Genomic DNA, 27100 nt, shown 5'->3' with positions numbered 1-27100 from the left:
GTCCTTAGCCTGGGTGTCTCTGCTGACATCGAGATTGCTGTTCCTTTGCTTCTTAATCCTGCTTTGGCTGTTGATGTCAACATTCCTGGCCATACAGTACAATTGTTTCTCTTTCTGTAAAAAAACAGCAATGTCTTTTGTACTCACACAATTCATGAATGCTGTTTACTGTCCTGAGCTCAGATTCTTTGTATTCTTTTGTGCAGTGTTCTCAAGGCTGTAGTCTTTCTTTGGACTTTCATTTCCAGAGGAATGATCTAAAAGAGGGGTTAGCAAATTTTATCTTTAAAGGAAAGATAGTAAATATTTTTGACCTTGGGGATCCATGGTTCCTGTGGCAACGACTAAACTCTGCTGCTGTAACACTAAGCCACATGGATAATCTGTAATTGATTGGTTGTGGTTGTGTGCCCCAAAACTTTATTTACAAAAATGGTTAGCATCCAAATTTGACCTGTGGCCTCAGTTTGCCAACCTGTGACCTAAAACCCTCACTCTCTTTCCAAAAACTCCTAATATACACATAAGAAATAATTTTACTTCTCAGATGTAGTCTTTCAAGGTGGTCATGGAGGCCACTCTGGCAGGAGGCTTGCAGACCAGTTTGACCTCACGTCATTTGAGTAGGGGGCTGCACCAGCATGACGCTCCACTCACATCTACAGTCCAAAGCCTCTGTCTGCAACCTTTGTGCTTTGTCTCAACCTGAGGTGGCTGGAGAGTGTTAAAGAAGTGATTAACCGTAACTTCCACCTGCGGCATCATTGGATGGACTTCCTGAGTAGAAAGCAGACTGTCCTTTTGCTCTGACATATCTCTCTATTTTAGGAATCTTAGCAGCTGCAGAAAAGCAGCAGGGAGCAAAGCCATGCTCTGTCATCAACCAAGACACTCTCAGTAGCGGGAAGGATGTCCATGACTTTTCCTACTTCAGCTGGCCCTCTTCCTTGTATAGGCCCAGAATCTGTGCGGGGCGAACATGCAACAGTACCAGGAGCGACCTTCTTGGACTTGTTTCACTAACAGTGGCCCATCCAGTGTAATGATGGTCAGGATGAAGCTGGTCTGTGCTCATGTCTCTGTAGACATCTACATGGGCATGTGCTACAAATACCTGAAAACTGCGAAATGGACCCATCCTTAGTCCTACAAATTTTTTGTGCTTAAAAGATTCGTATTTCTAGAAAAGAAAATTCTTAATTAAAATCTTCTGAAAACCCAGTAGCAAATAGAGACTGGTTTAATCCAGGGGAAATTGTAGAATTCTTTTACTGTCTGGATCCTTTCTTTTCTCCAGTCGAGATGGGTTTGAGCTGCTCAGCTGCTATGTGAACAATAGCTGCCCTTTTCTGGAGCAAATGACCTGAGTGCGAGGAGCCTCACGGCTGAACAGAAAGATGGGGCTTGTGCTGAAAAAATCACGAACCCCCAGTATATCCTCCTGATATACTGCATTGCCTGAGCTAAATGACAATGGGTGGGTCTTGGAGAGTAAGAAACTGCCCTGCAATAGGGGAGCCCAGGAAGGTTTCAAGGAGGAGATACAGGGTGCATCATAAATGAAGATCAGCAGAGAAAAAGGAGGCCATGCTATGATCAGAGAGATAAAATGTTAAAACCCATAATCATTTTTTTCTATAAAATTATCTCTCTCCCTAGACCATTCCCTTTGATCCTTTATGAATAATTATTAATTGTTCATCTGCCTTTCAAGTCACTTCCAATCTTTCCTGGAAGTAGATGGGTTTAATGTCATCATCGTCATCATAATAAAACTAAATTGGAAATAAAGAAGTAGAAAAAAACGTGGCATATGCAGATGATAGAAGTGGGTAAAAACAACATGTAGATTAGTTCTTTATAGTAAAAGATTGGAGAGTGAATAGAGGAAAAAACAGCATTAGTCTGGGACTAGACAGCAGATGGGTTAAAAAGCAGAAGGACGAAGCTGTGATTCTTGTGACAATGACTAAAGATGGATTAAGTAAAAATTGAAACGGGAGATGCCAATACATATTTTCATTAGAAAAAAATAAACATTTCTCATCCTGCTGTATAACTTTTTAATTCTGTATCTGTATCACTTTTGGGGGAGATTGAAACAAAATAATCAAATAATAATAGCAACAGCTGACTTACTGAGCTACGTGCAAGCCAGTGGTCTAAGGGATTGAAACACAAGACTTCATTTAATCTTCACAATACCCGCTATGCAGATGAGAAAACTGAGGTGTGTGTGCAGGGGAACAGGGCATCTGGCTCCAGAACCCGGTCCTCCCAGCAGCACGTTCCACCACCCCAAAACCCTTCCGCAGCCCAGCACCCCTCAGAGGTACTGCAGCCACCAAATGAGCCTCCGCTTCCATCCCGAGGACTGATGGATTTTGACTGTAAAGCCTGAATCTAGCTCTGAACTGCAGAGGATTTTTCCATGAATGGCATTCACTGAATCTCATGCAAAAGTATATCATTTGTTTAGTCATGGGTGCATTTGGACAAATACATGCAAAATCTTATGTGTCAGTCCAGAAATTAGCAAGCGGCACCATGCACATTTGGAATAGCACACGGCACACAACACACAGCCCTGTGAGGTGAGCCGTGGGTATGGCATGCTTTGTTCTCTCCAGACTCAATGTAGGGAGCCTCCGAGTCTTGGTATTTTTTACACCTAGTATTGTGGGGGTTGTGTGTGTGTGTTTATGTAAATTTTGGGGCATTTTCCCTGGACTGTGCATTCTCTTCATATTAAATAAATGTTTTTGATAAAACTTAGATGAAAGTTCCTTCACTGCCTAACAGAAGGCAGACGTTGGAAGGGTGGTAATGGGCAGAAGGATTTTTCTCATGAAGCTCTGACTGGCCGTGATGCTGCTGCCTCCTTTACGTGAATGTCGATTCTTTCTCCTCTGAGGTTTTGGCCTGTTTGACTCTTTTCTCTGCTGCCATCCCACATGTTTGTTCATGTGCACGTCTCGGCACTATTTTCTACAAATGAGGTCCCAGTCCTCCCTTGTAATTGCGTCCCCTCTCCCCACAGAGCACTAGACGTGACAGCATTATCAGCTGGTGATGCTGGGTAACCCCATTACCCAAAGATTCCCCACTGAGGAGCACTCAGTTTTGACTATTATCTAGAAATCTCATATGCTGACTCAGTCGAAAGTCAAAGAATGAAGAAAGCACTTTACCACTCTCCAAAGCCCCTTCAGAGCAAAGTCATCCTACGTGTCCCCAGCACACCCTTGCAGGCCAATTAACACGCAACTGCCCCGGCTGTTCTCAGAACAGGAGGCGCCTGGAAGTGAGGCCCAGACACACCAGCCAGACCCGGAATACAGAGGCAGTGAAGCCATTTCTGAATTGCCCATGTCCTCGCTGGCAGCTTTCTTTCTTTCTTTCTTTCTTTTTTTTTCTCTTTCAGAGGTGCTGTAATAGCACAAGCCGGGTTATTTTTATATATCCTTCTCTTTGACTGACTCTAAAATCTCGCAGACAGTTGCCTAAGAACTTAACTAAAAATAAAGGCTTTAAGGTAAGGAATAGGAATTTGGTTTAAATTTATTTGAATTTTATTTCCTTGACTTTACATGTAAATGAGCATTTAGGATATGTGCCTCAACAATGTATCCTGAAGGAGAGAATGGTCTGGTTTACATTTCTATGAGCCCCAGAATGTTCTAGAAAGATATATAGAGAGGTGGGAAAATGAGAGGTGGAGGCGTTTTGGAAGACATAGGGCACCCCACAGAGTACACCCTGAAATTCTTTTTTCAGGGGGAAATGAAGAGGAAGGGAGACCTTTTCACTTAGCCCAAGGATGTGGGCACTGGTGATGGTCAGGAGACCTGCCCATTCCAGGCCCACTGCCAGCTCCTGGCTTCCTGATGTCATCCCCACCCAGTGCACAGCAAAGCGATTGGTGTGTCTCAGTCACTCTTGGAGTGAAGAATTTAGAAACCAGTTTTAAAACTGACCCCTCTTCAGAGCTGTCTCTGTGACCCTCCCAGATTGCAGAAGCCAGGAGACATGACCTACATCTCTGCAGGTGAATGACATAAATGATCTGCTCACCCAGGGCAGGACCCACTCACAGACACAGACAAGGGCCGCGAGGTCAGATTGTCAAGAACCTGCTTGTGTTCAGAACGAGGCCAGGGAAGGGGTGGATCTTAACCTGGAACCTGAGGTGTGGGCTGCGGTTAAGGCGTCCTGGACAAAGAGTGAAGTGAGCCACTCGGTCCAACTGTCTGGGCACAATCCCTGAGGGTAAAACACAGAAAGGTAAACTGAGGCACAGTGGGCAGAGGGCCCGCCTCCCTCCTAACCATTTGAACACTTGACACAGAAAATAAAGTACTTGATAATGAGGACAGCTGATTTTAATTTATGTTTTACCCCAGATAAAATTGGGGTAACACTAGGTAAATCTCATTTCATCTTCTGTATTCACCAAGCGCCTTCTGTGTTCACCACTACATTGAAGGCACTTTTTCTTTCTGTCCGCACTCTGGACCTGGCACTTTCTAGTTGCTCAACAGATGCTGTTTAATTAGTCAAGGGCAGATTTTCTGTGAAAATAAGGCATTCTTGAAAATGGGTATATCACTACTTTTGGACCCTGGTAGTAGAGCTCCCATTGTCGGATCGTTTACTCATAGCTTGGGATAACCTAGTGATACGTGCATTTCCCAGTGTTAATGAAAACACAATGCACATTGGTTGGCTGACATAAACCTCCCTCAATGTCAAAGTTTCTACTGCGTGGGTTCCTTGTAAGACTGAACTTCATAAAAAGAGAATGCAAGCGTGTTTGTTGCGGGGGTGAATGGTGGGTCAGGGCACTACCCCACGTGCCTGGCCTCTTCTGAGGATAGAGGTAGGGTCTGGGCAGACGGTGGCATCCGTGACAGTGTTCACGGGAGAAGGCACTAGAAGGGCTTCTGGCAGAATCCCACATTCAAGGGCAGGAAGAGAGAAGCCTGAAACACATCAGGAATGTTTCTATGTCTAGTTTTAAAATAATGTACATCATGATTTCCTTGATGACACAAAGAATATAGATTCATTGTAAGCAAATTTCAGAAAATGAAGAAAATCCTAAGAGAAAAACAAATACATCAATTCTAATTTCACTATTAGAGGAAACAGCTTTTAACATGTATATTAACATGTAATAAGTTTTTATTCTTCGTCTTATATTATAAACATTTTTAATGTCATTAAAGTCCCGGGTAAACATTCTTTTAAGAGTCTGCAAAATAATTTATTTATTTATTTATTTTCTAATTTTAAGCATTAGGAGTTTTTCAGTTTTTGAAATGATAAATAATGCTATGATTAATATTTTTCTTCAAATTTTTATACTCTTTTTTAAAAGAGTAGGATCTTAAAAAGGAAATGACTGGGATTGATGCTATGAATAAATTACTCAGATTTTTTTATATTAATATTCATTTGTACGCATTTGTGGAGTACAATGTGTTGTTTCAATACATGCATATACTGTACGAGGATTCACTTGGGGTAGACAGCACAGTTGTGGACCCGTTAGTCCACCACTTCCCCCCCACCACTGGTAACCATTATTCTGCTCTCTATTTCCATGAGAGCCACAGTTGTTTTCTTTTCAGATTCCACATATGAGTGAGAACATGCGGTATTTGTCTTTCTGTGCTTGGCTTACTTCACTTAACATGATAGTTTCCAGTTCCATCCATGGTGCTGCAAATGATAGGATATAACTTCTTTCTAGAGTTGAGTAGCATTCCATTGTGCATATATACCACAGACTTTTGTCCTTTCACCTGTTGGTGGGCATTTAGGTTGATTCCATCTCTTGGCTGTTGGGAACAGTGCTGTGATGGACACGGGAGTGCAGGTGTCTTTTTGATATATTGATTTCATTTCCTTCGGGTATATACCCACTAGTGGGATAGCTGGGTTGTGCAGATCTATTTAGTTCTCTGAGGAACCTCCATACAGTTTTCCACAGTGGCTGTACAATTTACACTCTCACCAGCAATGCAGGAGTTCCCTTTTCTCCACATCCTCATCAGCATTTGTTATTTATCGTGGTGTTCATAATAACCATCCTAACTCACTGCCATTTTGATTTGCATTTTCCTGATGATTAGTGATGTTGAGCATTTTTTCATGTGCCTATTCACCATTTGTATGTCTTCTTTTGAGAGATGTCTGGTCAGGCCCTTTGCCCATTTTTTAATTGTTTATTTTTATTTTTATTTTGTGGTAGAGTAGTTTGAGATCCTTATATGTTCTGAATATTAGCCCCTTGTCTGAGGCGTAGCTTGTAAACATTTTCTCCTCTTGTGCAAATTGTCTCCTCACTTTGGTGATAGTGACCCTCACTGTGCAAAAGCTTTTTAGATATAGTCCCTTTTATGTATTTTTGCTTTAGCTTCCTGTGCCTTTGTCTAGCTCAAAAAGGAGCTGCCTACTCCATTTCCTGTAGCATTTCCCCTATTCAGATTAATTTTTTGAAAGGTTGTACCAAAATTCCCATTCTCATTGGGAAGCCTATATAATTCTAAGTCAAATCTCCCACCAGCGAGCGCTGGACCCTCTGCTGCCACCCTGGACCGCAGGTGGGTGTTTTTCCCCCGTGTTCTCAAAGAGCAACGGGTGGCATTCACACACTCTAGGTGTAACTTAACTGTCAAAAGTTTAGCTCTTTTGGCTTCTTAATAAGTAAATGATTGACTAAATTAATTGGCATTTGCCTTTTGGTGGAAATTAAAACATTGATAATTTTAAAAGTCCCTCTAGTCCCTACCTTATGGAAAATGTCCTGTCTTCATCTGGCTGGTTTTCATGGAGGCATTGAGAATTACTTTGCATACATAAATAATAGCACAGTAGCTCATATACAGTAGGCACTCAATAAGTATCAAAGCTGCTGTTTTGATTTAGTTGACACCAGAGCTGTCTGAAGAAAGACAGGGGAGGGGCCTCCTTGCGGTTACCGTGAGCATGTCTACCACTGACAGCTTTCTTTCTACATCCACCTCGTGGTTATGAAGGACCTCCCTCGGGGCACCTCTGCTGGTGTCCAGTTGCCGTGTGCACAGTTCACTTCGTGCCTCCTGCCCCAGCCCCCGATGCCCACTCACAAAGCCTCTGGACAGGTGAAGAAAATGCCCGAAGCCCGAATACGCATGAGGAGGCGCTTCCTCAGGTGGAAAGCCTTACAGACCCAGGACTAGCAGACCCCTTCATAGCTCCTGTGCGGCGCTAGTGTGTTTCACGGAAGCTGCTGAGTTAGTTATCCTTGTCATCTCTCTTCCTGGCTCTTCTTTGCATGCTCAAGTCACCCCAAAGCAAGCTGGGCACCCTCAGGTGGATGAGACTGGGTTAAAGAGAAGCCATGGACCCTGTATTCATTTCCTATTGCTGTGGCAACAAATTCTTGCAGTTAGTGGTCAAAATGATGCAGATTTATTGTCTTATGGTCCCCTATGCCAGGGGTCCCAAATGAGTGTCACTCAGCTAAAATCAAGATTGGCAGGGCTGCATTCTGTCTGAAAGGTATAGTAGAGTATCCTTTCCTGCTTTTCCATCTGTTAGAGGCCACCTGCATTCCTTGGCTTGTGGCCCCCTCATTTGTCTTTGTAGCCAGCCATGTAGCATCTCCAAATCTCTTTCTCTCTCTAACTTTCCTGCTTCCTTCTTTGACTTATAAAAACCCTTGTGATTGCACTGGACTCAGCGGGTAATCTAGGAAAATCTCCCCACTTCACAGTCCTTAACTTAATCCAATGCCATGTAAGGGATTGTATTCACAGGCTCTGGGGATTAGCCTGTTTACTGGCTATTATTCTGCCTATCCCAGTCCTTGTCACCTTTCAGACCCCGTGACCATATACATATGATGTATATTGAAAAGACGTTTTCATCAAATTATAATATAGTATCGACTAATTTGAACTAAGGGTTCAAACTTAAATTCTTATTACTCCTTTACACAGCTTTTAAAATTTTTTTATACAAGCTTTTTATATCCATTTAGTTGGATTTATATCTTAGTTGAGTGTGAGAGAGATTTTTTTTTTAATAGTGAAATGTCCTTGTCCATCTACACAAAATGATGGCATTTACCAATTTATTCATAGTAAATAAACTGATATCAACTAAAATGGTTCATGTTTCTGGGCTACGCGCTGACTCTTTAAAATCTGTGGGCATCCAACCTTGTATGAATGAGTACCTGGTATCTTCATATTTACTATTGCTCTGGTTAAAATTGGGTTCATTGGGTTCTAAAATGTCTGTAGGTAAGATATTCGCTGGTGATGGTTGGCATTCTGGAAATTTAATTTATATGCAAGTATTTGTAGTTTACACAGCAAACTACACATTTCTACAAACTACAAAATTTCTTCTTGACATGACTATAATAGTCTTAATAGCTAAAACTTTTTTCAGCAGTATTACCTCTTACAAGGTTCATGAAACTCTGTGGTATGGGAAACTGAGGCACACAGAAGGTATGGTGTGTCACCAGGTCCGACAGCTTGGAAGAGTTCTTTGAGTCAGAAGGCACAGTGTCAATGCACCTCATCTCATAAGGGGTGCCATGTTTTGCCTGACTTCACACTTGGACTTAGACATAGCAGTAGCATTTCAATATATAATACCAGTTGCTGAATCCCTGGTTTAAATGCTGCCAAGTCTCGAGGCCTGATCAACTGATCTTCTCCTGAAGAAAGAAACGTGAGGTTCAAGGGGTCACAGAACTTGGAGTGTGAGGTGTTAGAGAGAGCAGATGTAGAGCTCAGGACTGCTGGACTCACCCTCCAGGGGCTTGGGGGCAGGTTCCATCCTCAGTCAGCCCCCTGAACTTCCACCATATTCCCATCTCTACTTCCACCCTTTTCTCAGGTCTTCAAGATTCTTTTACTTGGTCTGTTCTTACTTTTTTAAATCAGTCTGGGTGCAAGAATCAGTTTTGATGGCAGCATGCATGCACTGGGGACTGCTGTCCCAATGTGTCATGCAGATGATACCAGGCTGTTCACCTGATAGCTCAGGTGGTGTGCTGGACACAGCTGTCCATTCCTGTTGAGTGCATTTGCTGTGGTCCAGAATGTACAATAGGATGCAATACTGAACATAGCTGCTAAAGGGAAAAGAGTTTTTCTCAATATTTTTATCCTAATAAGGACCTTAAAATAATGCAGCAGGTATCTTAACTCTCCCAGATGACACTTGGCTAGAGAGCTAGAGGAATTTTTGGGCTTCTGTTTGCAGGACTGCTGGTCAGAGCAGGCAAGTCACAGGGCAGGGCCCACTCGATCCCCAGGAGGGAGCTCTACGTCTTGCCCAATGCCATGTCTTACTAGGTCGTGGTTTCTGCCACCACTCTTCTTCTTTGCCAGACCTGCCCTCTGTGCTGGCTCTGTTGCTGGAGCCTAGAGTCTGCCCAGTGGAAAGAGCTGCTCACGTCCATCACAGTTTTGCTTATGCTGGGCTGGCTACAGCTGCTCTCCTCCCGGGGACCTCCAGCCTCATCACAAATAGCCGAAACTTGTGATGCTCAGCCTTTGAGACTCAGCTTCCTCAACTAGAATATGGGATTATGCTCTTCCTGTCCACTGTAGGGAATGATGAAAAAGTAAAGTGAGATAATTGGTGTGAAATCATATTATACTCCACAAAGCACGCTGGGACGTCCATTTCCGTCCTTCGTTGTTTATGAGGCCATTACCTACCTTTTCTTATATGCTCATCAGCCAAGAATCTTGCAGCAGTTTACTATTTAATTTTGCAAATGAACACAAGCAAAGACCTAAAGAACAATGATTAGTCTTTGGGACTCATCTACCCCTCCCCAACAAAGATGGAGATACCGGGAAAAATTTTTCCAGGTTATGGCTTTTTATAAAAGTAGCTGTATGTGATTTGATTTATAAAAATCTTTTGATAAACTTAAATATTTTCCTATGAACTGAAAATGCATGATCTAATTAGAAACATGGTTGAAATTATAATGTCCAAGGTTCTATGAGTATTTTATTATGGAGTCTGTATTTAATTGCCTTTGGGTATGTCTGAAATTCAGTTATTCAAAAAATTGAGTCTGTCAGTATATACTATCGATCTTGTGTGTGGCCTTTCTGCTGGAAGAGATGCTAACAAGGTTGCCAATTAGGGTGAATCTTTTTCTGTAATGTGAGCATTTTTTCATTAGGAACTGACTTTGACCGCAGTCATCATGCCAAAAGGATACCTGTACTCCAATGTTTATTGCAGCTCTGTTTACAATAGCCAAGAGTTGGAACCAGCCCAAATGTCCATCATCGGATAATGGGATAAAGAAACTGTGGTACATCTACACAATGGAATACTACTCTGCTATAAAAAATGATGAAATACTACCATTCACAATGACATGGATGGACTTAGAGAAAATCATATTAAGTGAAACAAGTCAGGCACAGAAAGAGAAATACCACATGTTCTCACTTATTTGTGGGATGTAAAAATAAATAAATAAATAAAGACATAAACAAATCAAGGGGGTGGGGGAGAAAAGACAGAATAACCACAAAAATTCCTTGAGCTATTTAAGTCAAGTGAACAGATATGATGTTGGAGGGGGGGGAGTGGGTGGAGAGGAATGGGTAAAGGGGCATGAAAATCAACTACAATGTATATTGAGAAGTAAAATTAAAAAAAAAAAAAGTGCGATGTGATATTCAGATGCCAAAGTCACTTAACTATGGTGCTTTCAGCTCCCACCAGAATCCAAACAGCAAAAAATGAATCCTCACAAGGAAGAGGCATGTTTGGATTCCTGTGTATTCTACCACACAAGTCTTATGTAGTCCAATAAACAATGACAATCTTGATTGGCTGGAACACATGGCGTACCAGGTACTTTCTGCAGTGACCCTGGTGTTCATTTGGAATTAGGCATGCCAAATGCAAGATCAGATGTTTTTTATTCTATTCTATATTGTACATAACTGGTTGCTGAGGAATTTTGTGAATTTATACGATGGTTGTCCACAGCTAGGTTTTAAAAGTTATTTATTTATTTATTTATTTTTGTCTTTTTCGTGACTGGTACTCAGCCAGTGAGTGCACTGGCCATTCCTATATAGGATCCGAACCTGCGGCAGGAGTGTCGCCGCGCTCCAAGCGCCGCACTCTCCCGAGTGCGCCACGGGCTCGGCCCAAAAGTTATTTTTATAAAGTCTACTATTCTGTGCCCTTTGTGTGGGAGAGGAGGGGGGTAAGGGTAGCTAAATCCAACTGTTCCCATTAAGGAATATGTCACGTGAGGCTGTGGTCTGATTTAAACAAACCTTGAGAAGATAAATGTGTATAGAAGATTATTTATTTTATAAGAGAATTGTTCTATTTGCAAAAGAATTCACAGAGAATGTCTTCGAATAGCAAACTCTCTTAGGGCTTTTAAGATAGGATTAGCCTGTCCAAAGCTTGATTTTAATACTCTTGTTCAAAAAAATATAATAAAGTGTATTTTTATTTAATACAATTTCAATGTCTTAACTTCAACATTTCTGTCTTCTTTCTTTCATTGTCTAACTTCGGGGAAGGCTCCGTCTTCCTGCCTCTGTTTAGCCTTGATCCTCCTCCAGACCTCTGGTCCCTCCTTTATTCCCCAGCCCCTGTTGGCACTTCTCTCTGGACAACAGACAGACGTAGATCCTTCTGTCCTAAAGCATCTTATTTAGCTCTGTGTCCTCCGTGAAGAACTGAGCTCTCTCGTCTCTGTCCTTTGATGGCTGTGTCCAGGAACAGTCTTGGTTTCCTGAGTGCTTGCTGCCATGAACCCTGCAGCATCACATTCTGCTTTATACTGTGATGTCAGTCCATGCACAACCCTTGGACCAAAAACTGTTTGAGACCCTGATACGTCCTGAAATGAATCTTCCTCCCAGTGACTCCATCGCCATACCTCATCGGGCATAGGGGATCTCTTGGGGTAGGGACACTGCCTGATTCTTTCTGAAATGCCCACAGCATTCCCCAGAGTATCCGGTGCTTGATAAGTGGAAACTGAGTGAGTGAATTCAAGCATACATTTATTCAAGCTCTAACTATGTTCCAGGCACCGTTATAGACGTCTTCATAAACCGAATCTAAATAATATAATAGAAAAAGAAGAAAGACTTAGCATAGGACACTTTCTTCTAGCTAAAGCATGAAGTTTTTTGCATAATACGTAGTGAAAATTTATGGTTTATCTTTATTTAGTACTGAGCACTTGGGAGTCTCTTGAAATGGCATTAACTATCACTTGGTTAAATTTGTAGCAATATTAATAACGGTGGGCCAAGTGACACGTTTGCTTCGTTTATTCGTTCGTTTGGGAGACACTTGCTGGGCCTCTACTCCTCTTCAGGATGTGCGGCAGGCAGAGTTTTACAGAGGTAAAAAGACAGATCTGGTCTCTGTGCTCATGAAGCTATTGATTGGAAAGTTTTATCCACTCTAAGCTTTCTAATAATGAACTCTGGTCTTCCAGTTCCTTTAGTGGTACAAGCCTGTATTACTGACATTTTCCCATCCTTCCTTCCTTCCTTCCTTCCCTTCTTGCTTTTCTTAACCAACCAATGTATATTCAGAACTCCACTAAGCACAGTGAAGGGTACAGTACAAAATGGTTGTATATAAATCAGTCCCTGGTCTCCGTGCAGTGTGTGGGCAGCAGCTCGGTGCTGCAGGAGTTCTCAGCAAGTGGAGGAAACCAGCGCCATGCCGGGTGTGGGGTGCACGCAAGAAATGCAAGTAGGCCTCGGGGTTCCCGCATTCCCCATTTCCTCCCTGTTCTTCCCTCTTTTCTGAGCATTTCTATATTACTAAAAAGTAATAGCCAACATACATTTAGAAGTCTCTTTTATGATTATACGTTTCCACCCACTGGAAAGGAGGAAGTGGCCTGAGTGAGGTTTGCTGAGAAATGTGCTATTACTGCAAACAGGCAAATTTGCTTTGCTAACATGTTCACGGATGTACACAATTCAGAAATTCCACAACGCTTCTTTGGTGGCATTCCAGCATCAAACATCAAGAAGAAATAGAAGGAGTTCACACATTGTGTGCATGATAATGTTTCGTCGTTATTTTTCCCTCCGTCTCTCCCAAATATGTGAGGTGGTGACTACCTTATATTAAGTTAAGGTGCACGACTATGAAAATAAAATTAGGACATCGTTCTGATCGTGGTCCTTAACAGCGTGACTTTTGACCTACATGTCTAAGTCTTTCTCCAAGTCCGTGACAGTGGTAGTAACAGAAAAATGCTTGTCAGCCACTGGCCCGGAGCCTGCTGCCTGCAGAGACCCACCCCGGGGTCCAGCAGGGAGTGACACCACTTCTGACCTCAGACTCTGCCTCCAGGGAAGAAGCTTCACCGTGTGTGGCAGGTGTGCACACTGCTGTGGCGTGGACGCTGATCCTCTCAATAATAGAACTCAAGGCCGTGTGGAAGTGAGAGGCACATGACTGTTTTCTCCTTCTGCTTCAGACAAACTCACACAGGCATTAAATACATATATTTTAATTTGTATTGCTAGGAAGAAAATACATTTGATTATGTAGTACTTAAAAGTAATGGTAAACAAAGGGTAAAAGTAATTGCCCCTGGTCCCTCCCTCCAGCAGTCAGCACTAGTGCCATGTTGGCATCTATGCGTCCATCCCATCTTTTCCATGTGTGTGTACACTTCTTTTATTTTTTAAATTAAGACTCTGCATTGCAGCCAGTTTCTTAGAGAAAGAATAAAATATTTTACTCAAGAAATATGTCACAGGGAGCATTTACATTTTATTTAATCAGGTAATCAGTTATTAGAACAATAGATAAGGAAGAATGGAGAAAAAAGGGAACAGCATGGGAGAAGAAGAGTGACCAAGGAATAAACCAGAGACAAAGCAATTAAGCGTCGGGGCCCAGGGCGTGGGGAGCAGGGCCCCTGCCAGCGGCTCTGTGTTCCGGCCTGGGGACCGCGCCTCAGTTCCACCCACAGCATCGCTAGCCAGCTGAGTTAGTTATCACCGAAAACTGCCTTTTTTGGTGCTGTTGCTGTTTTTCATTTTTAGTGGCTTGGCTGCTGTTTGGATAGCCAAGCCAGCCCACCAGGGAGAAAGGGGAACATACTCTTTGAGCCCTGTCCGTGGCGGTGAGCACACGTTTGGGAACCAGACAAGACCAAGCTGTTGTCATGACAGCAGCATGGCATTGCCAGCGGACCTGCAGAAGGCAGTGCCCACACTTGCTCCACAGCATGAAGTAATTCCTTTTCAAACTGACGATTGTCTCGTTGAGTGAGTGACTGCTGACACTTTATACGTCTCTAATGCTGTAAGTTTACCTGAATTCTGTTATTATGCTGCGTTAACTTCTTTGCCTGTAAAATAGGAATGATGTTACTGGCTCCCAATGCACACTGTAACAGTACTGGAGAACACAAAGCAAGCATTATTGTTATATAAAAATGTTCATTAGGCAAGTGAGAGTGGGTTAACTTTAGGTGTTATTTGAGACACACGCTTTCTCTCCCTTTGCTCCATCTGTCTGTGTGCATGTACATGTGCATAAATTTGACATGTTACCTTAAGGCGGCTTGAGGAGCCAGGGTGTCGGCTGTAAACTAGAAATAACAACTTCTATTCGTGCACTAGTCCTGAATTAACACTGCTTTTATATATGCATTATCAGGTAAAAGACTGTCTAGGTGGGAACTATTATTATCCCCATAGTTAGTAATTAGGGTCGAGACTCAGTACACTGGGCAACTTGGTCAATGTCACACAAGGGTTGATATGTGGAGCAATGATGCTTGAATTGACTCTCACACTCAGAGTGCGTTGTTTTAGCCACACCCTTCCCACCTGTCACCTGCTCTTATTACAAATCCCAAGAGACCAAGACAATAAGAAAGGTCAGTACTAGGAGACCTCCAGCTGCCTAGATACTGGAATGCATGCAGCTATGGGGCTGCTAAGGAAAAGGGCAGCCCCTGGTCAAAGGTGGCTCACTCTGTGCTTTCTGTGGTACACACAGAGGGAAATATATGGTACATTCAAATGTTGCATTTGCACAAAGCATTTGTGTCACATGTTTATCTCTGAGAGAGCTCTAGCTGCAGGGCTTTGAGACAGTGATTAGAAAGCCGGGAGCATTCAGGCACGTGCTGTGCTCAGGTTCCAGCTTTAGGCTGTGAGATGTATCGTGATTTGTATTCCCATGAAAATATGCATTTAATTATTTTAAAATAACAATAGACAAAGGGTAAAAAAAACTAACCCAGGTCCCTCCATCCAGAAATCACTGCTGTTGCATGCTACTATCTATGCATCCCACATTTTCCATATGTGTGTACACTTCAGTTTTTCAAGTTAATACTCAACATCACAAATCAGTTTTTTAGAGAAAAGAGTAAAGTATTTTATTCGAGTAATATGGCACAGTGCATGCTTGTGGAAGCCTTGTGGTATTGCAGATAAATCTGAAGCTGCCCAGTGATGACACCACCCCTACTTCTCGGCCATGGAAACCCAGTGTGAAAAGTTTTAATCTGGCCTGACGCCTCATTTTCTAGGTTAAGAAACCAGGTGCAGACAGCAGGATGCCTGGCCTGAGGACACAGAGCTCAGTAAGTCCTGGGCGAGGGCTGTCCTCATCAACAGCAGATAACGACCTTTATTTACCTTTGTCACACTATGTACAGCAATTTAGGTTTTTCCCCCTATGTTACGTTTCTGAGAAAGCATCCAATGTTCTAAAGAATAATCCAACTAAGTACCCGTAAAACACTTTACCTCCTTTCAACATATAATGCTCTTGTCTTTGCATTATGGAGGAATAATAACATACCTTTTTGTCAGAAGGATCCCAAACATAAAAAACAAAAGTCGGTGGATTTTTGCATCCACGCCTCTCTTTACTATCCTGACTTTGTCTTTTCCACACGTAGCAATGTGTAGTGATGTGAGGTGCAGGTGACCAACTGTCCTAGTTTGCCTGGGGCTGTGGGATTCCCCAGGACACCTTGCTTTAAATGTCATCCCTGCCACTCACAGACTCACAACCTGGGTAACTTTGAGTGATGATTTCGTCCCTGGACACCTCCCCAATCCAGGTGCTTAGAGGGGCTTAGGTAATTTGTGGGGAAGGGCCTGGCACCCAGTGAGTGCTCCAGACATCTCTGACCTTCTGCAGAGAGGACCTTTCTCGCTGACCTTCTGAGGGCATTTCGGATAAGGTGGTCATGAAGGAAAAGCTCATTAAAATGAAGCACGCATGGAAGTGATTTGAAATACAAACATTCCTTCATGGTTGAAAAGAAAATGATATTTGAATCTTAGGATTATGGAACTATATTCCTCACTAGGTCATTCTCTGTCAAAACCACTGACCATGATGACATGAGGAAATTTTCAGAGCTTGATGTGAAAGGACAGGCCTTTTTTGGTGCCCTGGCTTCACATGGGCTAATGTGTGACAAAGCCATCTGGCACGGTGGCCCCAACACAGACCAAGTCCTATGCAGGTTCCCATGTGCGGTGTTAAAAGCACCAATTACTGGTTGACTGTGGATACTGCAAACTTTCAGATAGAATAAGGCAGGGATGGGCCAGGCCTGGACAGGGCAGCGGGGAGGAGGGAAGAAGCATCCAGAAAGGGAATATGCAGGATGAGAAGATTCAAGTTTCTCCTTCAAGAACATCTATCTTGTTTGAGGGAAGGAAAACCAGCAATTTTAAGGCAGACTGAGGGAAAATTCAGAACCTGCCAAGTGCTGTAATGGGCTGCATTGTACAACCTGTGAATTCCTGGGCCCCTTGAGGAATACAAAGAAGTGTAACGATACACTGCGTATTCGCCACACAAAATTGAATGCAATGCAAACAGAACCACGGTCTTTCAACAAAGAGTAGATGATTTGCCTCTCTGCCTGCCAGCAGTAAAACCCGTTCACAGCCCAGCTTTCCTGATATGCAGAAATATTTTCATCAGGAATGCAGGGTAAATAGGGAAGGGGGCACCCATTTTAAAACATATGGAAGTAAGTAAAACAACGTGAATTCAGTTTCACCATGGAAATAAACCAGTTATTTGAGATCTTAGTGTACTGCCAAAGTGGGGATGGATTTTGTGTAGAATAAATAGGGATTGGGGTGGGGGAGCTATACGCTTATCTTCGGCAATCAGAATGTGGCAGAATGGTGAGATATAAAACAGATGCGCCCCAAAGGGCATGAGAAACTAAGAAATATGTTTTCTGTGGGAAATACTGGTCAAGAGTTAGCACTCATAAAGACAAGCTGGGAGTGGAAAGACCCAGCAGCAAGAGTGACGTCCACCAGCTAAAAAGTCACATCTAAGGGGGACTATAGTCACCACCAACACATCGAGCTTGAAAGAAATACTGATGGGTTCTGACAAGGGCTTCGTTAGGCAGACAACAGAGGAAGGAGGGAGAGGCAGAAAGAGAAAGGGAAAACCACAGCGGGATGGGTCCAGGTGGGGAGCTGGGCAGGAGGGGTCAGGGACTGTGGGCAAAGCGAACCAGGGTCTGGAGTCACACAGATGGCACAGACGTGAGTACCAGAGGGGATGGATTGAAGCCTGAATGTTCACCTCATTTCCATGTGAAGACACAAGGTCAAGCAAATCCTGATCTAAAGAATGGTCTAATAGTCTTCACTTGGATCCTCCACATTGCCACATGACCTAGTTAAGCGAGTGCAACGTTAGGTCCTGTTGCTGAGATTTGGACCGTGGAAGGAACTCCATCGTTAAAGCAGGACATTCTATAACTCTTTGAAATTCACTGCTTCTTATAACACACTAATGCAGAAGTCCTGAATTTTACATAAAGCAGACTTTTATGAAACAAGGTACCGCTGACTTTGTAGACAAAGCAAAGCAGCCTTGTCCACTTGAGCGACGCAAGCTCCAGGCCATGCAGGCTTTCTCCTTATCTGCAATCTTTTCATCTCAGGCACTAAGAAGCAAATGCACATATGGGGTATTCAGAAGTAACTTCTCAGACTTTTCAGGATCTGCCCCAGTTGTAGATGCCTTGTTGGAAGCACCTGTGTGTGAGAGGAGACACCTCTGAATTCAGGACCACACCTGGTCTTTCCTCTTCGCTGTCTCCAGTCTACAGACTGTAGTTAGGGCCTCTGTCTTCTGTGGTCTTCAGAGTGGGAAGGCCTGGACCAGTGTGAGACTGTAGGCTCAACCAATGCCATTATTTTTAATTGAAATGATCTAGAGAGCAGCAACATGTATAAACTGTACTCTCATGCCTTACTAACGCTTAACTCCAGTTCATGGGAGGAGAGTGCTGAGCACACGGTAATGAGACAAATGTGCCCTTGCATTTCACAAGTGTGGCTTCTTGCCCTGATAAATGGGAGCTGCCATTTAAAACGTACCAAACAGATTTTCCTAGTGGACTGATTTCACATTTTGTTATGTAAAACAAGCATGGATGTATCTCACAGCTGTAAGCCTGCTTATAAGATCGGTGCCCTGCATACCTCCAATTCTGCCATGGCCACGTGCAAACAAAACAAAACAAATCAAAACAAAACAGTGCTTCATAAGAAAAATGATCTGTGAGCAGCGGCTGTCACTCCTACTTTCCTGAGGGTAACTGGATCCAGCAAAATGCCACACACAGGCACGCTGAAACAACGTGAGCCCATCTCATCTGAGCCCCTCTCTGCGATGCACCACGGCTCCCCTTCGCTCAGCACTGTAGTCACTAAAATTGACTCCCAGCCATCCAGGGCAACTGCTCCACCTGGATCCATGTTCTGTCTGGCTGTACAGCTGCCACACTCAGTGCTGCTCTCCTGTCACCGTTGCTCTGTGGGATGAAACAGAGACAGACTGCAGTTCTCTCTGCAATGTGTGCAGAGTCCACCACTTCTCTGGCTTCCTCATGCCGTGGACACACTGGACCAGGGTCATCCCATGCAACCCCAGCATCCATGAGATGTGCAGACACCTGTAAGAGGTGCGGGAAATGTACCGGCTGCACTAGCTCATGAGCACCACAAACAGCCTAGACCTTCATGATCTCATGGCTAAGACAGGACGTTCCAGGCCCTTTCTCCTACATTTCAGTCCTTTCCGTTCCAAGGTCCTGCTCACTGACATAATGTTTTGCCTCTGTTGGTAAGATTGAGTGGGAGATGGGAAGGGGGCTTCTCTTCTGTTCAACATGACCTCTACCCAGGCGAGTTTCTGTTCTTCAGGGACCCAAAATAGAGCAAAGCTGCAGACCTCTGTGCTGGTATGTGATTACCTTTGCAGTTCTTTGCAACACTGCTTTCAATTCAGTTAGACAAATATGAAGATAAGATATTGCAGTGAAAGGAACCCCAAACCCAGAAGCAGAAATAAAGCCTGGACCCTGCCGCTAGCTGGTGGTATAACTTGGAGAAAGCTCAGCTCTGCAAAATAAAAGGTTTCTCCAAGATTGTCAAGACATAAAATGTAAAAATGTTATTTATTCAGTCATTAAACACATATTTATTGAAAACTTACCACGTTTGGGGAGTGCATAAGTGATCTTTAGTGAGTGCTTAATGTGTGTTGGACACAGAGTCAAATGCTTTGTAGCTGTAGCCATGTCCAGTCAGCCCAGTGATTCTTAAAGCTAAAATCTACTGTTGTCCCCTGTCTCACAGAGGCACCCTAAAGACCGGGAAGGACAAGAAATACAACTTAGGTGTAAAAATTGATGCATAGGTAGTATAGATAAAGATGAGGAAAAGGAAAAGAGCAGAACCTTAGAGAAGTTAAAACATTGAAGGTCACAGCTGGCAGCAGCAGCAGCAGCTGGAGAACTTAAGTTCACATCTGTCTGCCTGCCCGGCATGACCTCCTTATCGTTACTACACACTGCTTTCTTATTTCAAACATATTGCCATCCATAACCTTAAATATAAAAACCAAACCATCCCCAAAGCTTATCGCACCTCCCTGGAAGAGTCAGCTGTCCACTGAGTCTCATGAAGAAATGAATGAGTTTCCCTTCCTCATATGGACTGGGCTAAGTTACTGTCAACACGATGCTGTCTTAGAGAAGCCTCATGATAATCCTTAGTTGCAATTGCTATACTCATTTTACAGATGCACCTCCTTGAACAAGAGAAGCCCGTGATGCAGATGGAAGTGCTGACTCTGAGTCTCGTGCTCTCCCACTGTGGAACACGGGCTCACAGCCTGAAGCCTGCATGTGGCTAGAGGAAGGTGTGGGAGGGCCTTGCATGTGCAGGAGGCCAGCACACTGGTTTTTCTCATGTTGCTACAATAACTCCAGGTGTACTGGAACTTGTCTGGGCTGGGAGCAGGGCTGCTCACTGTAGTTAAAGTCCATCAACCACATGCACCTCTCCGCTTACTGTCTTTTCCTTCCTTTGAGGTTGTCTGTCCCCTTCATCACCAAACCTACCTCTCATGCACCTGGCAATCTTCACTCCTGTGTGCATCCTTTCTTCACTCTTTTGTAAAGGAATCTAAGAATCAGTAATTCATGTCTTATTTTGTATTTATCACCGTGTTCTCTTTCCCAGGGATATTTGAAAAATGATCCTTTGCACAATTGTGGAATGAAAGTCTACTCTATTGTTAAGTGGATTTGCAGTGTGAAATTTTCGGTATTTCTAGTTCAGACAGGACTTGTGCATAGCTCTGGAAAAAAACCAGTATAACCAGTTGCTTGGTCTGATTACTTTTAAGATCAAACCAAACTAGAATCTAAAGAACAAAAGGAACTAAACAAACAAACAAAAGCTAAATATGACACTAGGGGGATGACTGAGACAGGCAAATAGAAGAAAAATACAGTTGCTTGGATTCTTACATGAGGTGTCAATGTTTTGTTTTTGTTTTTACTGTTTATCCCAACAAGCCTCAAATATCCTAGGTAGTGATTCAGTCAACGTGTAAATGTGTATGAATTAGAAAACAATAGATAGATGGACAGGCATCTATAAATGCATGGATGAAAGACAATCTCTCTCTCCACTATTCTGCAATGTGGCTTATTTCTCTCACACGTGAATATTTAGCTATTAATATTTTTCTCCCAATCCATCTCGCTAGTCTGGGAACCCTGAAATCAAAAGCAGGAATGAAAGCTGTGCTTCCAGCTGTGAAGGAGAGACAGTGATGACAACAGGAATTAGCTCACTTCCTATCCCGATGTATTTGAGGAGCACCTTTACTATGTCCCAGAGGCTGACGAGACCAGGGTAACTTCATTGGTAGACCGAGCCTGTGCGTGGGTCTGACCCTTTTTCTGTGGGTGGAAAGGTTATCTCATAATGAGGCTCCATGAAACCAGGCTCCATCCTGGCCCAGAGAATCTAATTTTCCACCTTAAGGATGTACAAACAGAGCAATCTCAAGAGGTATTCAAGCAGGTGCTTTTTTCTCCCCTTGAGCTCATAACAATATGCAAATAGCTGAGGATCAAAGGTAAGCCGGGGAAAACGGCTTCAGTGGAATCCTTCAGCTCAGCAGCAGCCTCGCTCCCTGACAGAGCCACAGGCAACGTCAGGGCTGTCAGCTTTGGTGCCTGTGGAGCCCGCTGGCGACCCAGATGCTGCTGCTGAAAGGGGACTTTCCGCAGCATGGCATCTGGGTGGGAGCAGGCTGCCACTGTCACTTGTCACCTTGCAGGCATCGGCTGCTCGTGGCAATGGACAGAGCACAGGGGATTCACCAGTGTTGCCGTCAACTCCACTAGCAAGACCCGTCAATAGTTGCATAGTGAGAATTCTGTGTTTCACATTCATTGGAGATTCATAGGTCTGAATTCAGCTCATCAGTAAATCCACAAAGAAAGGGTGAAATCCACATAGTACTTAGCATACATTCTAATGAATGACTTTCAGAAATCAGAGCTCAAAGTCAAGTCCCTGCCAGGCAAAATAAAACTGTGTTTTCAAAGTTCTATGGAAGCAGAAAGATGCTGCTGCTGAGAGATGAGCCTGTTTAGGACTTTATAAGTTCTTTTACCCCTGTATCACAGACTTAACCCAAACAGCTTCCTGATTTTCCTTATCATTTCTGTAAGTATGTTGTTTAAACATAAAACAAAGTCAGCTGGCTGATTTTTCACGTCAAGAACTTACCACTCACTGTATGAAGGGCTCTCAAAAGAATAACAGGGCTCCGTCCACAGAGAGGACACCTTAGAATCTGAGATACAACGTAAATGGAGGACGAGGAATTGTTTTGAAGGCAAAGCTATGTTAAGCAAATAAACAGCTAAAAATGAAAATTTTTTAAAAAGTCAGATAAAATTCCTTGCTTATTGGCAAGGATTTTAAAACATAATTTTGTTTCAGGAGAATTTATAGATTATAAATTTGTTAATATGTTTTTCTCTTTTAACTTAGATAAGGTATCACATTGTTGTCAAGAGGAAGTCTTTGAAGGCAGATGCACGTGGGTTTGGATTGTGATTCTACCCCTCTCTAGCCCTGCAACTTTAGTAATTTATGGGGACAATTGTACCATATGTTCTTGCTTGGGTTGGTATAAGGTTTAGAGACATGCATATACACATAAAAACATATATACATATGCACACACACATACATATACACATGCATACACACATGTATACATATGCACACATACATGCACGTATACACATATATGCACACATGTATACGCACATATACACATGGACACATATATACACACACACAGGCACACATACACACATCTTCACACAGTGGCTTGCCTATAGTGAACACACATTAAATAGATGCTTCCTATGTAGCTATTCATCATTTGTAGATCACAAATGATTTAGGAATCAAAAAGCCAATTGTTTGCAGTTGTGGGAGTTTAACTTGCTGTGATCTCTTCAGTGATAAGTGCAGAAGGTCACCAAATATTAAATATGAATGGCCTCTGACTCAGCATTTCCACTGACGAAAACTATCCTATAGAAGCACTTTTGTAAGTGTGTAAGGATACATAGATAAAGATGTTTACTGTCCTGTATTTGTAATAATAAAACTATGGAAACCACTTAAATTTCTAATATAGGAGAAAATGTAAATAAATATTTATCTACAGATAATGGGATTCGATGAATCTTTTGAAAAGAATGGAAGAGATCTAGAAAGCTAATAATGATATCATATAAGAGGGTACTTCAAAAAGTTTTGGAAAAATATATAGAAAAAACTAAAGACTCAACCAAAAAACTCTTAAAACTAATAAATGAATTCAGTAAAGTTGCAGGATACAAACTCAACACACAAAAATCAGTAGCATTTCTATGCATCAACAATTAACTAGCTAAAAAAAAATCAGGAAAGAGATTATGTATATGTATATCTACCATATAGACTAAAATACCTAGGAATAACTTTAACCAAGAAGGTGAAAGGTCTCTACAAGGAAAACTACAAAACATTGATGAAAGAAATTAAAGGGGATACAGGGTAATGGAAAAACATTTCATGTTCATGGATTGGAAGAATTAATATTGTCAAAATGACCATCCTACCCAAAGTGATCTACAGATTCAAAACAATCCCCATCAAATGACATTCTTCACAGAAACAGGGAAAAAATTCTAAAATTCATATGAAATCACAAAGCTGGAGGCATAACACTACCTGACTTCAAAATATACTACAAAGCTAAGTAATCAAAACAGCACGGTACTGCCATAATAACAAACACACGGACCAGTGGAACAGAATAGAGAACCCAGAAAAAAATCCATGTATCTACAACCAATTGATCTTTGACAAAGGTGCCAAGAACATACAATGGGGAAGGGACAGCGTCTTCAATAAATGGTGCTGGGAAATCTGGATGTCTACATGTAGAGGAAGAAAATAAAGCCCTATCTCTCACCATATACCAAAAATCAATTCAAAATGGGTTAAAGACTTAAATACAAGACCTGAAACTGTAAAACTCCCAGAAGAAAATATAGAGATAACACTCTAAGACATTGGTCTGGGCAAAAATTTTATGGAAAAGGTTTCTAAAACATAGGCAACAAAAGCAAAAATAGACATTGGATTACATCAAACCAAAAAAAAAAAAAATCAACAAAACAAAGAGGAAACCACTGGAATGGGAGGAAATGTTTGCCAACTACACATCAGACAGGAAATTACTATCCAGAATATACAAAGAACATAAACAACTCAGCAGCAACCCCCGCCCCCCTCAAAAAAAATCCAATTCAAAAATGGTCATATGATCTCAATAGACATTTCTCTAAGCATTACATACAAATGGCCAGCAGGCACATGAAAAAATGTTCAATGTCAGTAATCATCAGGGAAATAAAAATCAAAACCACGATGAGATATCATGTCACCCCAATTAGAACAGCTATCATCAAAAAGACAAAAAAACAACAAATGCTGGTGAGGATGTGAGGAAAATGGAACTCTTATACACTGTCAGTGGGAATACAAATTAGTGCAACCATTACAGAAAACAGGGCAGTTTTCTCAAAAAAATTGCAAATAGAACTACCATATGATCCAGGCATCCCATTGCAGGTTCTTTACTCAAAGGACAGCAGATAAGCATGCCAAAAGTATGCCTGAACTCCCACATTTATTGCAGCACTGTTCACAATAACCAAGATATAGAATCATCCTAGGTGTCTATCAACAGATGAATGGATAAAGGAAATGTGGTACATATACACAATGGAATATTACTCAGCCATGAAAAAAATGAAGTCCTGTCATTTGTGGCAACAGGATGAACCTAGAGGACATTATGTTAAATGAAGTAAGTCTGACACAGAAAGATAAATACTGCAAGTTCTCACTCATAATGGGAGCTAAAAAAATAAATAGCAAGTTGAACTTTTAGAAGTAAAGAGTAGATTACTAGATGTGGTTTCTCTATGCTGGAAATGGAGAGCGGGTGGCAATAGGGAGAAGTCTGTTAATGGATAAAAGTCACATCTAGATAGGAGAAATCAATTTCAGTGGTATACAGTAGTGCTAGGAATCTATAATTAACAACAATTTATTGTATGTTTTCAAGTGGCTAGAAAAAAGGAAATCAAATGTTCTCATGACAAAGAAATAAAGTTTTGCAATGAAGAATATGCTAATTATACTGATTGGATCATTACACATTGTGTAAATGTATTGAAATATAACTCCATATCCCATAAATATGTACGATCAATATATTTCAATTAAAAAATAAATACCTTTTTAAAGAAAGGCAATACAAATCCTTTAATGGACTTTTTCAAGACCTTTTATATATATGAATAACTCATTTCAAATTTATTGAATAATACAATTCCATTTGTGTAAAAAAGCTAGTCATGTTAAATATGTATATATACTTAGATATATGAAGGGTCTAATATTAATACAGACATGTCTCTGTGTATATTTATGTATTTATATGTATTTAGCACCATTCTGTAGTGGTTCCTAAATGGACTCCCACGGTCAAACATCTTTTTGGCTTGGCAGCTGGTCCAGGGGGCATAAACTTGTGGGAAACACACAAAATTCCACCATGGACAGGTGTAGCTCCAGATGCCAATTAGGTATCTCTGTGAAGGTGTCAAGCAGGCAGCTGAATCTATAAGTCTGAAGTTCAGAGGTGAGTTTCAGTCTAGAAGTATGCTTTGGGGAGTCATCAGTGTAGAGATGGTATTTAATGCTATGAAACCAGAGATCAACAAAAAAGTGAGCAGAAGCAGAAGAGAGCAGGTCTGAGGACCGAGCCTCACAATAGTCCACAGCCAGCCAAGGGGAGAACCCACGAAAAGCCCGGGAAAGAGCACTGCCGCCGGAAGAGGCGAACCAGGACAGTGACGTTCTGCCTAATCAGGAGCAGAATGTATTTCAGGGAGGAACGAGTGAACTACGAAGTCGAATGCTACTAATAGGTAAAGTGATATAAGCTGAGGATTGCCTATCATTTAGCGATCATTCTAAGTTGAAGCAGTTCTGAGTAACAGAATAAGTATGTAGGCAGCACACTTCTTAACTATGGAAGATGACATGTTAGAAAAAATACATCTACTTAGTGCTGTCTGCAGGGAGGCAATGTGTATTAGTCTGTTTCCGTTGCTGATAACAAAATACCTGGAACTGGGTAATTTGTGAGAAAGTGAAGTTTATTGCTTACAGTTTCTGAGTCCAGGAAACACATCTAGTGAGGGTGTCGGTGGTGGTGAGAGTGGCCCAGGGATCTCACATGACAGAAAATGGCAGAGTAGAGAGAGAGAGTAATGTCCCATGTGCTCTCCTTTTAAAACCCTCAGAACCAATCCTGTGACCACCATTATTCATCCATCACTACAGCACAGCCCTGCCATCTAATCGCCTCTTCAAGGCCCCACCTTTAAATATCATAACAGAATCTCCCACCCTCAACAGTCACAGTGGGGATCCAGCTGTAATGTATGGGCTTTGGGGGACACAATTCAATCAGTCCACAGCACAAGGAATTGCAGAATAACCTAAGTCCACCTTAGCCTGGAGAAGACGTCAGGGCGGCCATTCCAGAAGAGAGAGACAGTTGCACACAGACAGAGAGAGTGTAGGTGAGGAGCACAGCTGAGGAGCGTCGAGCGATGCTCCTGGTGGACCACGAGGTGGGGTGGGGTGTGGAGCAGGAGGTGAAACTGCGTGGTGGATGGACGTCACATCATAGAGGGTTTGACAGGCCCAACCAGGAAGGCTGCACTTCGCCCTGCATGCAGGGGGCACAGAATGGGTCTGGTGTGCTGTCTCTGGGGAATAGGAAGGCATGACAGGGACATGCCAAGGGGCAACGGGCACAACGCTGGGCATTCTGGGAACCCTGAAGCACTCAGCAGCCCCCTTTACCCGAGGGGGGCATGTTCCAGGATGCCCAGTGGATGCCTGAGACTGTGGGCAGTACCGAAAACCAATTCTGTCTGTCGGATGCATTTCTGTCCACGTCTTCCACCCCAGATCGAATGCCTTTTCATCTTAACCAAACACTTACCACACACTGCAGCCGCGACTTCCGCAGCTTGAGGTGAGACAGCAGAACCGGCACAGGTCTCTTTTTCCTTCCTCAC

This window comes from Cynocephalus volans, chromosome 14, assembly GCF_027409185.1.
Source record: "Cynocephalus volans isolate mCynVol1 chromosome 14, mCynVol1.pri, whole genome shotgun sequence".
NCBI lineage: Eukaryota > Metazoa > Chordata > Mammalia > Dermoptera > Cynocephalidae > Cynocephalus > Cynocephalus volans.
Note: the sequence above shows the minus strand (reverse complement) of the source record.